Raw genomic sequence first — 12,929 nt, forward strand, 5'->3', positions numbered from 1 at the left:
CAGATAGACAGTGGTCCCTCAAAGTACTTACAGACCTAGGACAACTTTGATGATTTGGGTGATTGCACTGGATCCAGAGAAGTCAAAGGCTTGGGCCCACCCTGGGTAGGAAGTCTAAGAAGATAATCTCCCTCTGTACCATTGGGACCTAGCAGGGCTTTACCCTTTAGGTAAAGACAAATTAAAGATAGACTGGCCACATCCCTTCAAAACTCAAGGGCCTTGCAGGAAGTTGTCTTGCTGCTGAGCAGAGCAAGGAGATGAAAACATTTCTGAGAAATTATAACCACAAGGTGGCTTTTGTAGGGATATTCAAAACAAAGTAACAGCACCTGGGTGGTCCAAAAAATGTCTTATGTAAATCCTCAGGCCTTGAACTGTTCTAAATATGATGATGATAACAATGATGATAATAAAATACACAAAACATAACAATTTATCTTTATAACCATTTTAAAAGGGTTCCATTCGGTGGCATTAAGTACATTCACAGTGTTGTGCAACCATTACCACTATCGAGGTCTGAACATCTTCATCACCTCAGGTGGAAACCCATACAATCACTTCCCACTCTCCTCTCCAAGCTGCTGGCAATTTCTAATCTGCTTTCTATCTCTACGAATTTGCCTGTTCTGGGTACTTCATATGAATAGAATCATAAATATGTGGTCTTTGGGGTTTGATTTCTTTCACTCAGGATGATGTTTTCAAGGATCAACTATGTTGCAACATGTGTCAGTATTCCATGTTTTATGTATCCATTCATTTATTGTGGGATATTTGTTTTCCTCCCCACATTCCTTGAACTATTTTAGAGTGGTCCTGTGTTGGTAATGACCCTGGGCACATGGCAGAAACAAAATAGAGCTTCTAAGAAAGACATCTTGATCCTAGGAATTCATGTAATTTCGGACATGAGCAGCTCACTCAAACATAGTGACGCACAGGAGGAAACGAAGCATCGCCGCCGAGTGGAAGCAGAAGTGACCGACAGCAGTGAAAGACCGGAAAGATCTGGACACTGGAATTACCAGGTGCAGTTATAAAACAGCGCACGGAAAATTTAAAAGGATTTTTAAACTTTATATACAGTGAGACAAATTAACAAAATTCGTTAAGTAAATAATGATGTAAAGTACATAAGGAAAAATTGAGACATTTGAATGAAAATGTCTAAAGTTTGGGACATCAAAAACTACATAATATCAAGTATCTGAATAATCATCCTATGTTTTGGAGAATATATTTATTATTTTTAATTCCCCAAGATTCTGCCTGTGACCCTTTTCAAAATATTATTGTTTCTTAATATAAGGTGTGTGATACTGAGTTCCTAACAAATTATAACATTGTTCTTCTGTGAAAATAGGAACCACTCTGTGATATTCAGCTTCTTGAACATATTCCTAGAATGTGTTGTGACAAAGCCAACCTATGCAAATATAAAATGTATCCTTTCATGCCCAACGGAATCTAGATGAATTCTTTTTTACTGTCATCAGATTTCAAACATTTGAGGCCTGGGACAAGAGGCAGTTTATCTGGCGATGTAGAAATCTGAGAAAATAATTTGTCTTCTTTTATATGTTGAGAAGAATCAACTCTTATTTATAGACTAATAATAATAGTAATAATCAGAACCTTCAGGACAGAGAAGTGAACGTAAGGAAACCACAGGCCGTCTGTTCCCCCGAGGCGGCCTGTGGCCTCGCAGCCCCGCTGTCCCCCCGACGGGGCCCCGGGGGGGGGGGCCGGGCCGGCGGCCAGAGCATCTCCAGGCTGAAACCGTAACGCAGAAGGCAAGCCGTTTCTTTCTGATTTGTATAAACCCAGAGGAAGGGACGTGACTGTCTACACAAGCTGTACGTTTGCTGAAGTTCGCCACGAGCCCTCCCTTGCCCGGGCCCCCGGGTGGTGGCGCTGCCCGCCAGGCCCTGTGGACCAGCCGGCCGCCCGGCCCCGCGCGGTTCCTGCCGCCCGCGCCCCCACGTCCCTCCCCGCCCCAGCCGCAGTCTTCCCGTAAGCAAAATGGGAAAACAATGGTCAATATCTGCCCCACCGTGTGAAGCGGGTTAAATGAGTTAAGCATTCAGATGACCAAATAAGTGCCCAGTAGATATTGCAAAAATCAATATTACGGCGGAAATCTGGGTAATGACAAAATTATTATGGGTGGATAGATTTCCAACTTGATGTAAATTTTCAGAATTTTCCTATTTATTTCCTATTCGATTTCTAGCCCCGCTCCTCCAAAACAGCCCTACTTGGATCACAGCAGGGCAGGCCCATAACTGTCCTGTTCAAAACCTCCTAAGTCACTGTTACTCTGTCACAGCAGGAGAGCAAGAGAGAAAAGGCAGGACACACACGTCAGGACCCAGGGGCCTGTGCGAGTGGGGAGGCCAGTTGTTTGAAAGGGTGTGTTGGTCATTTCAATCCCCAAACCGGTCCTCACACACGGATCCAGCTCCTCTCTCTCCAGACCCAAAGAAGCGATCAGTTCCTTGGAAAACAGCATCAACAGCTTAGCAGCAGTCGGGGAAAATGAACGTTTTCAAAGGCAAGTCCAGAACTGGAACTCTTACAGAAACGAACTAGAACAAGAATTGCAGAGTTATTTAAACACCTGTGTCAATAACCATCTCACATGTACGTAGGCAAATCTGAAAACCCCTTTATGAACACATACGTGAGGGCTTCCTGCTGCGCGGACACAGCAGTCACGGTGAGTAGCTACGGCTACACCTTGTGACACGGCAGTGTCCTTTGCGCTCTGTGGATTACGCCCTTTCCTTCAGGGAGCTCTGCTAAAGCTGACGGGGCAAGGCTTGCACTGATTCAACGGCCAGAGCCAGATGTGAAATCAGAATATCCTGGCTTCAGAGTCCCTGCTTTTTTTTTTTTTTTTAAATATATCTATTGCTTTCAGAGGGAGGAAAGGAGAGGGAGAGAGAGATAGAAACACCAATGATGAGAGTCATTGATCAAGCCCGCAACCCGGGCATGTGCCCTGACCGGGAATCGAACCCTGATCGCCTGATCCCAGGTCGATGCTCAACCGCTGAGCCACGCCCGGCCGGGCTGAGAGTCCCTGCTCTTCAGACCTGTTCTCAGTCACTAATTTTCGTCAGTCGGTTGCGTGTCGAGTTCTTGCTGTGACCGACCAGGGCACCTTAGAAACTGCTGAGCCAGGAGCGAGTGCAGCTTCCTTCAGGAGAGGAGCCTCCACCTGAGGAATCTCCAGGGCACGTCTCTGCCCTACCTGACATCAAAATGGGAGAACTGCATTTATTGTTGCTCTAATTTTATTCTTCAGATGTCAACCATGTCTTTGGACATAAAAGAGAATGAACTTTTGAAATAATTTCCAAGGACTTCCGATCTTTTCTACTTGCTAAAACTTTCATGTGCTAAGATTTGAATTGTATGTCAAATTCTCAAATCAGATGTAAAAGCTATTGAAAGATTTAAACAGCTTTCAAGAACAAGTTGAGAGGCTAGATATAGTTGAAGGGGAAATGATATGTGTTCAATTTTAATGTTAGAATTCAAGTTATTTAAACTTAGCTGAGGTGGTAGTCACAAGGTTTGTGTGTGGAAAATAGATGAAACTACTAAGTCCATTTTAACAGAGAGAAATACAGACTAGATGGAAACTTAATGGGAGCATGTTTCTCCTGGTTTTCTTTCCTTATTATATTTCAAGCAACAACTCTGTCCTGCCAAGTCGTTACAGTACACTGAATTCAGAACTCTTATGGGCACACACTTTCAGCAGAAAGATCCCTTTACTATAATATTAGTAATTTCAGGCAGCTTTTTTGAATGTCAGTGGAAATTTAGGGTGCCCCGATAATATAGTGATTTCCAAAAGTAGAAATGTGGTTTTAATATAACTGCTTGCAAATATTACTGTCATCCTCTCTTGGGCTATATTTATTTTTGAAAAATGAAAATGGTAGTTTTATTTTAGCAAGAGCAAGTATGGAGATCTTTAATATAAAAGAAGTTGCTAAATCTTGTGTAATTGCTTTAGCATTGAATTTAACACCAAATTTTCCTTGTGAATTTATATATGCAAATAGAAGAGTAAAGTGAAAGAGTTTGGAGAATAACATTTTTGTCTCTGTTTATCTAGGAAGGGATAGGGAATTTGTGGTCCGTGTACAAAGAGATATTGTGTGGACAACTTGGCCCAGAGCAAACGTGCTCAGGAGAAGGTGTGTGGCGGGCGCTGGCGGGCGAGGGGAGCGAGGACAAGCGGAGAAGCTGCTGCGGGGGCGCGTCTCGGCCTTTGCTGCACCGCTCAGCCGGCACTCAGTGCCAAGAGCTGGCCCTCCTGTGCCGGCTTTGCACTTGGTATTGAGCGTCGGGCCGAGCTGTATTTTGATAGGTCTGTATTTTGATATGTCTAGGTAGTTTTATTCTGCTACAAAGTAAGACAACTTACAAAATTTGTATATTTTTTAAAAATAATGAATTCTTTTTAAAATCTTTTTTTCATTAATAAAGCAAAATATTTTCATAGTGGGAAATGTAGGAATACATATAAAGATAAATGAAAAGCAATTATAAGCTTACCTTCATAGATAAATAGCACTGAGAATTTTGCATTCCTTCTAAAATGTCCCTGCACGGGTGGATGTGTTGATATGTCTGCATGTTTGTATAAAGCATGAATGAAAACAGAAATTGCGGAATACTTTGTAATCTACTTTCTGTACACATGTTGGAAATGTTCTTCCCGAGATTATTTTTTCTTCAAAACTTAATGTCTGTATGTAGAACAAACAAGAAAAATGTGAATTATGGACTCAGTGTTGGGACACCTGGCTCCAGGCCGACCAAATGGCTGGGGGTGTGGGAAAGACGTCAGCTCGAAGCGGAAGAAACCTGCCGTGTTGGATCCGCTACTAAACAGAAACAAAGGAGAATGCTGTCCAGAACCGAAAATACATTATTCACACACTAGACGATGAAAAAGAGCCAGGGGTCATAATGGTAAGATGTGCTACCAAACCTAGAAAGAAATGTGAGCCATATTTCTTTCCTTCAATACATGAGAGCTATTAAAAATACAAATACAGCCCGGCCGGGCGTGGCTCAGCAGTTGAGCGTCGATCTGGGATCCAGGCGATGGGGGCTCGATTCCCCGTCAGGGCACATGCCCGGGGTGCGGGCTCGATCAATGACTCTCTCATCATTGATGTTTCTCTCCCTCTCCCTCTCCTTTCCTCTCTCTGAAATCAATAAAGATATATTTTTTTAAAAAAATAAAAATAAATAAAAATACAAATATAAGTCAGACTTTTTGGGTTTGCATCCTGAGTCTTAAGCCTCAGCATCCTCTTCTGTAAAATGGGTAGGATTAGTAGGGTGTCGTGAAACCAAATGAGGTAAAGACCTGGAACAGTGCCTGGCGCAGCCCACGTAGGCCAAAATGCCCACATTGTGTGCTTAGGCTCTAGTCGCTGAGCATCTCTTTTGATTACGTGGGACTCTCCAACAAAAATTTCCAAATACAATTTCCTTCCTTAACAGTGGAAACTACAATTTTTTAATAGTTGCATGTGTGGCTCCTATCACAGCTGCCTGACTTAAAATGAGGTGGAAAAATGAACAAACAAGCAAAAAAATTAAACTTACAAAGAAAAACCCTCTCAGTATCTCTGTCACCCAGCCTTTAGGTTGTCTTATGAGCTACCTGATAAGAATCCATTGATTAATTTTTTAAAACCTAAGTTAGGCCTACTTGGTTTCTGTTGTTAGCTCTTACAGAATACCCGTTGTTAAATGGACTCAGACGTCCCCAAGGGCAAAACAGATTTCAGAGTTCACAGGGGAGGAATGTTTAGAGGGAAGTTATTTTTCTACTTGATCAGTTCACAGGGAATATTTTCAGTCATGACAATGTTTCCTTCAATATATGACCTTGTGAAGGAGGAAGAAACTCTCCCCTACCCTCAAGGCTCTTCTGGCTGGTCTAATCATCCAGTAGACACGGGATGGATTAACAAGAGGAGATAACCAAATTTAATTCCAGTGGTACCTCGCTTTTCGAACACACCTCGGAAGTCGAACAGGCCCCGCGGCTTCAGCTGAGGGCAAGATCCTGAGGCGCAGCTGTCGGCTGTGGACCTCTCGGTTCTCGAACATTTCAGAGCTCCAACGGCCTTCTGGAACGGATCACATCAGGGAACCGAGGCACCACTACTTACAAAGGCATGGGGACCTACACGTAAGGAGAGTCGGGGACTTCACGCAAGGAGAGGTTCAGGGACAGAAGAGGAACATGGGCGCGTAAGACATTCTGAGCCAGGGGTGAAGGAATGCACCTCGGGCTTCAGAAGCTCACTGAAATTCAGTGCTAAATGCTTTCCCAGCCCTATAGATAGGTTATCTCTGATAATCTCTTAACATGGGTACGGCCCCTCATTCAAACTCCCCTAGATAGTTAAAGCGGAGAGGAGATGAAGTTTCTCTTGAGCCCACAGGTCTCGGTTGCCTTTAGCTCAAACAATCCTTATATCATATTGCCTCCTGTTGGGGTGGCTCATTCTGAACCCCTATCACCTCATTGGTGGGAACATGAAAAAAATCAATGTAAAGAATCAATTGCAATTTACACCACAGACTGTAGACTTGGTGCCTGGTTTCCAAACCCTGCCTTACTCTGAACTATCTGTGTTTTCTGCACAAACCATGGAGATTCTCAGAGCTAAATTTCCTTAATCTATAAAACTGGTGAAATAATAATTCCAACCTCATAGGGTATTGTAAAATATGTAATGTGCTTAGAATGTTGCCAGAAACAAGAATTCAATAAATGCTGGCAACGACAATATAAATAGGTTACTAAAAAGAACAGCCCAGGAGCAGCTCTGTGCTGCACTGGTTCTAGACGGAACACTCCGTGAACTCCGGCGAGGACCCTCAGCAAGCGGGCCCGCCGATAAACCCAGTGCTAATCGGGTTGGATTCTCTGCATTACCCCTACACTTCACCTGATGCTTAACATTGGAGAAAACAAAATTAAATGTAGTTGTCAGGTTAAAATATTAAAAAAGTAAAGGATGTGCAGAGTAGCAGTGAATGTGATCAGAAGGGAAATGAAAGTAGAGTGATACTAACAGAAAAGTGGAATTAAGGAATGAAAGCAGTTAGCAAGACAGAAAGGAGAGAGGGACAGTCGCAGATGTAGACAGAACACACCTGCGTCTCCAAACAAGCTAACAACTAATACAGAAAGCAAAACCATGAGCTATGCAAGGGAAAATTAATAAAAATAAAATTATAGTGAGAGTTTTCTACATTCATCAAGAATTAAAATGATCCAGTAACTAAAAGTAAGTATAAACATAGAGGAATAGATTAATAAACTTTATTTAATATATAGATATTTTCATTGCTCAAATAGATAATATATGTGTTTGTAAGCTTATGCACTATTTGTTAAAATTAACCATTAAAAACACTTAATTTTTTTAAAAGTAGAGCTATATTTTTCAGATACTTTTTAATAAATCATAAGGTAATACAAATATCTAATGCAGTTAGATATAGAAAATAGATAATCTAATTATTTTATATTTAAAAATTAAATATCACTCTCCTAGATAATTCCTAGAAAATAAAATTAAATGTAACCAAAGACGACATTGACTATTTCGTCTCAAACATCGTGGTTCAGTAAAAGTTGTGCTACTAGGTCTAGTTCTGACCTTAAGGGTCTTCATTATTAAAGAAGATGAAAAAAGTAGTTTCCTAACATCTCAACAAATAGCAAAAGAACAAGATAAACACGAACAGACATAAAATTAAGGCTATAGAAAATCAGTAATAAGCAGAACGATACCCAAGTCTGAAAGCTGGTTCTTAGAAACGGCTAGTAAAAGAGATGACCCTCTAGCAACTATGATTGGCGCAAAAATAAAAAATATAAATACAGACGTAATTAAGAACAAGAAGTAAGACATTTCACCATTAATTCAAGAGAGTTTAAACAAATTTGAAGACACTATTGCCTGAAATGTTGTGGCAGTCAATTGAAAATTCTACAGAAAATAGGTGATTACCTGGCAAAGCACATATTAACAAAATTATCCCAAAAAGTAAAAGATAACCTGAGTAGACCATTTACCCCAGAAGACACTAAAAGGTGTTTAGAAATGTGTCATGAAAGAGTTAGGAGTTCCGGATGCCCTCAAAGCTGAGTTTTTATCCGTCTTTGAAGGACACATAACCCAGTTACACCCACAGAAAAATACGGAAATTCTCCCCAACTCATTTTGTGAAGCCAATTTTGTGTTAATACCCAAACCTGATAATATAGCACAAATAAAACCAAACTACAATATTAACTTACATGTCAAATAAAGATGTAAAATTCTATATAATGCATTAAAAATAAATCCAACAGTGTGTCAAAAAATAGTCCATATTATCAAACAAGTGACTTAGTGTCAGCAAGTCTATGAAATAGTTCTTCAATAAATTAAAGGAGAAAAAATAAATTGATGATAATATTCACGGACCCTGAGACGCGATTTGATAATAGTTGGCAGCCTGGGCATCGCTAAGAGGGATGTTTTCATGGGACTACATTTAGGAGGCTAAGACTCAGACGGAGACGTGTTTCTTTCGCTGGCGAGACCAAGTCCCGCAAGACTGAGATTATAGCGCGGCCCCTGTGCAGGGGGAAATGGAGTGCGAGACAGTCGGTCCCAGGCAGGTGCCATCTGTGGTCAACTCCCTGTCACAGTTTATTTCCCAGGTGCGTGGCGGTAATATAACATACTAATGAACAAAATCCCCGCAAGCATGGAAGGATTCCAAATATTTGGATAAAAAGCGAGATGTGCACTTAATGAGTCGGCCACTTTGAAATGGTACGAGGTGTCCTGCAGACAAAATGTTTGAGGCAATCTATTTGTTGTTTTCTTGTGACTATAATTCTAACTCGGCGAACAATATTCTTACTGATAAAAAAATTAGCAACCATGTCTTTCTTCTGTGGCAGTTCCAGCTGACAGTCAGTGTGGCTTTGTATTGGCTGCACAGTATGCAGGCGTCCAGGTACCTCACCAAGTGACCCCCAGCTAGTGGGGCAGCGCCCGGCCCGCGGGCCGCTCCTACAGCCCGACCGACGGTCCCGCGCTGGGCGTTCCTTCCCCTTGACCTGAAACTGCCGATTTGCACCTCTGGTCCCTTCACCTTTGTAACCCAGCCCCAGCCCCCTGCTCTGGCCACCGTCGGTTTGTTCTCTGTCTCTATGACTCTGCTTCTGTTTTGTTTGTTTATTTTGTTCTTTAGATTCCACATATAAGTGAAATCATGGAATATGTCTTTCTCTCTTTGACTTATTTCACTCAGCATAACACCCTCTAGGTCCAATCACGCTGTCACAAACAGTAACATTTCTTTTTTTTTTTTTTTATCACCGAATAATATTCCATTGTATGTATTTATCACCTCTTTTTTTTCTGTGTTCCAATAAAACTTTATATATGGACATTAAAGTTTGACTTTCTCATAATTTTCATGTGTCAAGAATTATTATTCTTTCAGTTTTTTCCAACCACTGTAAATGTATAGACCATCCTATAAGGGCCCGTGCAGATAGAGGGGCTGGCCAACCTCTCCTGTGGGCAATTGAAAGTTTTTTTATATACATATATATTTTTATTTTTCAATTACAGTTTACATTCAATATTATTCCTTATTAGTTACAGCATAGTGGTTAGAAAATCATGTACTTTATAGAGTGTTCCCTCCTGTGTTTAAAGTACCCACTTGACACCATACATAGTTGTTACAATATTATTAACTATATTTTCTATGCTGCGCTTTACATCCCTGTGACTATTTCGTAACTATCAATTTGTGCTTCTTAATTCCGTCATCTTTTTCACCCAGCCCCCAATCCCTCTGATAATGTCTGTTCTCTATCTATGAGTCTGTTTTTACTTTGTTTATTTTGTTCTTTAGATTTCACATATAAGTGAATCATATGTGCACCATTTCTCTTCTTTATCCATAGGGGTGCACATGCTTTTTTGAATTAGTGTTTTGGGTTTCTTCGAATAAATACCCAGAAGTGGAATCGATGGGTCCTAAGGCAGTTCCATTTTTAATTATTTGAGGACTCTCCATAATGTTTTCCATAGTGGCGGCACCAGTCTGCATTCCCACCAACAGCGCACTAGGGCTCCCTTTTCTCCACACCCTCGCCCAAAGCGCCTTTTGCAGATTTATTAGGGATAGCCAATCTGACAGGTATGAGGTAATAACTCACTGTGGTTTTCATTTTGTTCCCCTGATATTAGTAATGCTGAGCATTTTTTATATCTATTGGCTGTTTGTATGTTCTTTTTGGAGAAATGTCTATTCAGGTCCTTTGCCCCTTTTTTAATTGGATTGATTTTATTCCTTTGCAGTTAAGTTGTATGAGTTCTTTATATATTTTGCATATTAACCTCTTATCAGTTATATCATTGGCAAATATCTTCTCTCAGTCTGTAAGCCGTCTGTGTGTTTTGTTGATAGTTTCCTTTGCTGTGCAAAAACTTTTCAGTTTGATATAGTCCCATTTGTTTATTTTTTCTTTTGTTTCCCTTGCCAGGGGAGACATATAAGAAAAAAAATATGACTAAGATAAATGTCAGAGAGCTTACTGCCTAGGTATTCTTCTAGGAGCTTCATGGTTTTGAGTTTTACATTTAAGTCTTTAATACACTTTGGGTTTAATCTGTATATGGTGTAAGAATGTGGTCTAGTTTCATTTCTTTTGCATGTATCTGTCCAGTTTTCCCCACACTATTTATTAAGTATACAGTCTTTACCCCACTGTATATTTTTGCCTCTTTTGTCAAACATTAACCGACCACACAGGCACGGGATTATTTATGGGCTCTCTATTCTGTTCCCTTGATCTGTGTGTCTGTTTCATGCCAGTGCCATGCCATTTTAATTACTAGAGCCTTGTAGTATAATTTGATATCAGGTAGCGTAATACCGCTAACTTTGTTCTTTCTAGAGATTGCTGTGGCTATTTGGGGTCTTTTGTGTTTCCATACAAATTTTAGACTTTTTTTGTTCAGGTTCAGTGAAAAATGCCATTGGTATTTCAACAGGGATTACAGTAAATCTCAGATTGCCTTGGGTAGTACAAACATTTTAACAAAGCGAATCCTTCCTATCCATGAGCAGGATATATACTTCTATTATTTGTAGCTTCAATTTCTTTCTTTAATTATCTTATAAATTTCCAACTACAACTCTTTTACTTCCTTGGTTAAAAATATTCCTAAGTTTTTGTTGTTTTGATGCAACTGTATATGGGATTTTCTTAATTTATCTTCCTGGTAGATCATTATTGGTGTATAAAAATGCAACTGATTTCTGAATATTAATTTTGTATCTTGCCATTTTACAGAATTTATTGATCAATTTGCATAGTTTTTTGGTTGAATCTTTATGGTTCTCTCTATATAGTGTCATGTCATCTGCAAATAATCGCATTTTTACCTCTTCCTTTCCAATTCGGATGCCTCTATCTCTTTTTCTTGTCTAATTGCTGTGGCTAGGACTTCCAACACTGTGTTAAATAAAAGTGGTGAAAGTAGACATTTTTGTCTTGTTTCTGATCTTAAGCAAACCTCCTGTTGCTTTTTCCTATTAAGTACGATGTCAGCTGTGAGTTTGTCATATATAGCATTTATTATGTTGAGGTATTTTCCCTCTATTCTCACTTCACTGAGTTTTCATCAGAAATGGGTGCTGGATTTGGCCAAATGCTTTTTCTGCATCTATTTATATGATCATATGATTTTGTCTTTCATTTTATTTATGTGGTGTATATCATATTATTTGATTTGCAGATATTAAACCAACCTTGCATCCCAGGAATAAATCCCACTTAATCATGTGTATGATCTTTTTTAATGTATTGTTGAATTTGGTTTGCTAGTATTTTGTTGAGGAATTTGCATCTATGTTCTTCAGGGATATTGACCTATGATTTAACTTTTTTTGTAATGTCTTTGTCTGGTTTTGGAATCAGGGTAATGCTGACCTCAAAATGAACTTAAGAGTCTCCCCTCTTCTTTAATTTCTTGGAATAGCATGAGAAAAGTAGGTGTTAATCTTATTTGAATGTTTCATAAAATTCACCTGCAAAGCCATCTGGTCAAGGACTTTTGATTGTTGGGAGTTTTGGGTGCTGATTAGATTTTGTTAGTAGTAATTGGTCTGTTCAAATTTTCTGGGGTTTTTCTTAATTCAGCCTTGGAAGATTTTAAGTTTCTATGACTTTTTCCCTTTCTTCCAGATTGTCCAATTAGTTGGCATGTAATTGTAGTATTTTAAAAAATAATCTTTTGTCAGTTGTTACATCTCTTTCATTTCTAATTTTATTTATTTGGGTCCTCTCTTTGTTTTCTGGATGAGTCTGGTTTAGTTTTATCAATTTTATCTTTTTAAAGAACCAGCTCTTATTTTCATTGATCTTTTTTTATGCTTTTAGACTCTATTTTATTTTTGTTCTGATCTTTATTTCCTTTCTTCTGCTCAGTTTTGACTTTGTTTTGTCCTTTCTTCCTTCCTTCCTGCCTCCCCCCTTCTTCCCTCCCCCTTCCTCCCTCCCTCCCTCCCTCCCTCCCTCCCTCCCTTCCTTCCTTCCTTCCTTCCTTCCTTCCTTCCTTCCTTCCTTCCTTCCTTCCTTCCTCCCTTCCTCCCTTCCTCCCTTCCTCCCTTCCTCCCTTCTTTCCTTTCTCTCTCTCTCTCTTTCTTTCTTTCTTTCTTTCTTTCTTTCTTTCTTTCTTTCTTTCTTTCTTTCTTTCTTTCTTTCTTCCTTCCTTCCTTCCTTCCTTCCTTCCTTCCTTCCTTCCTTCCTTCCTTCCTTCCTTCCTTCTCTCTCTCTCTCTCTCTCT

The sequence above is a fragment of the Miniopterus schreibersii genome, assembly GCF_964146895.1.
Source record: "Miniopterus schreibersii genome assembly, chromosome: 15".
NCBI classification, from domain to species: Eukaryota; Metazoa; Chordata; class Mammalia; order Chiroptera; family Miniopteridae; genus Miniopterus; species Miniopterus schreibersii.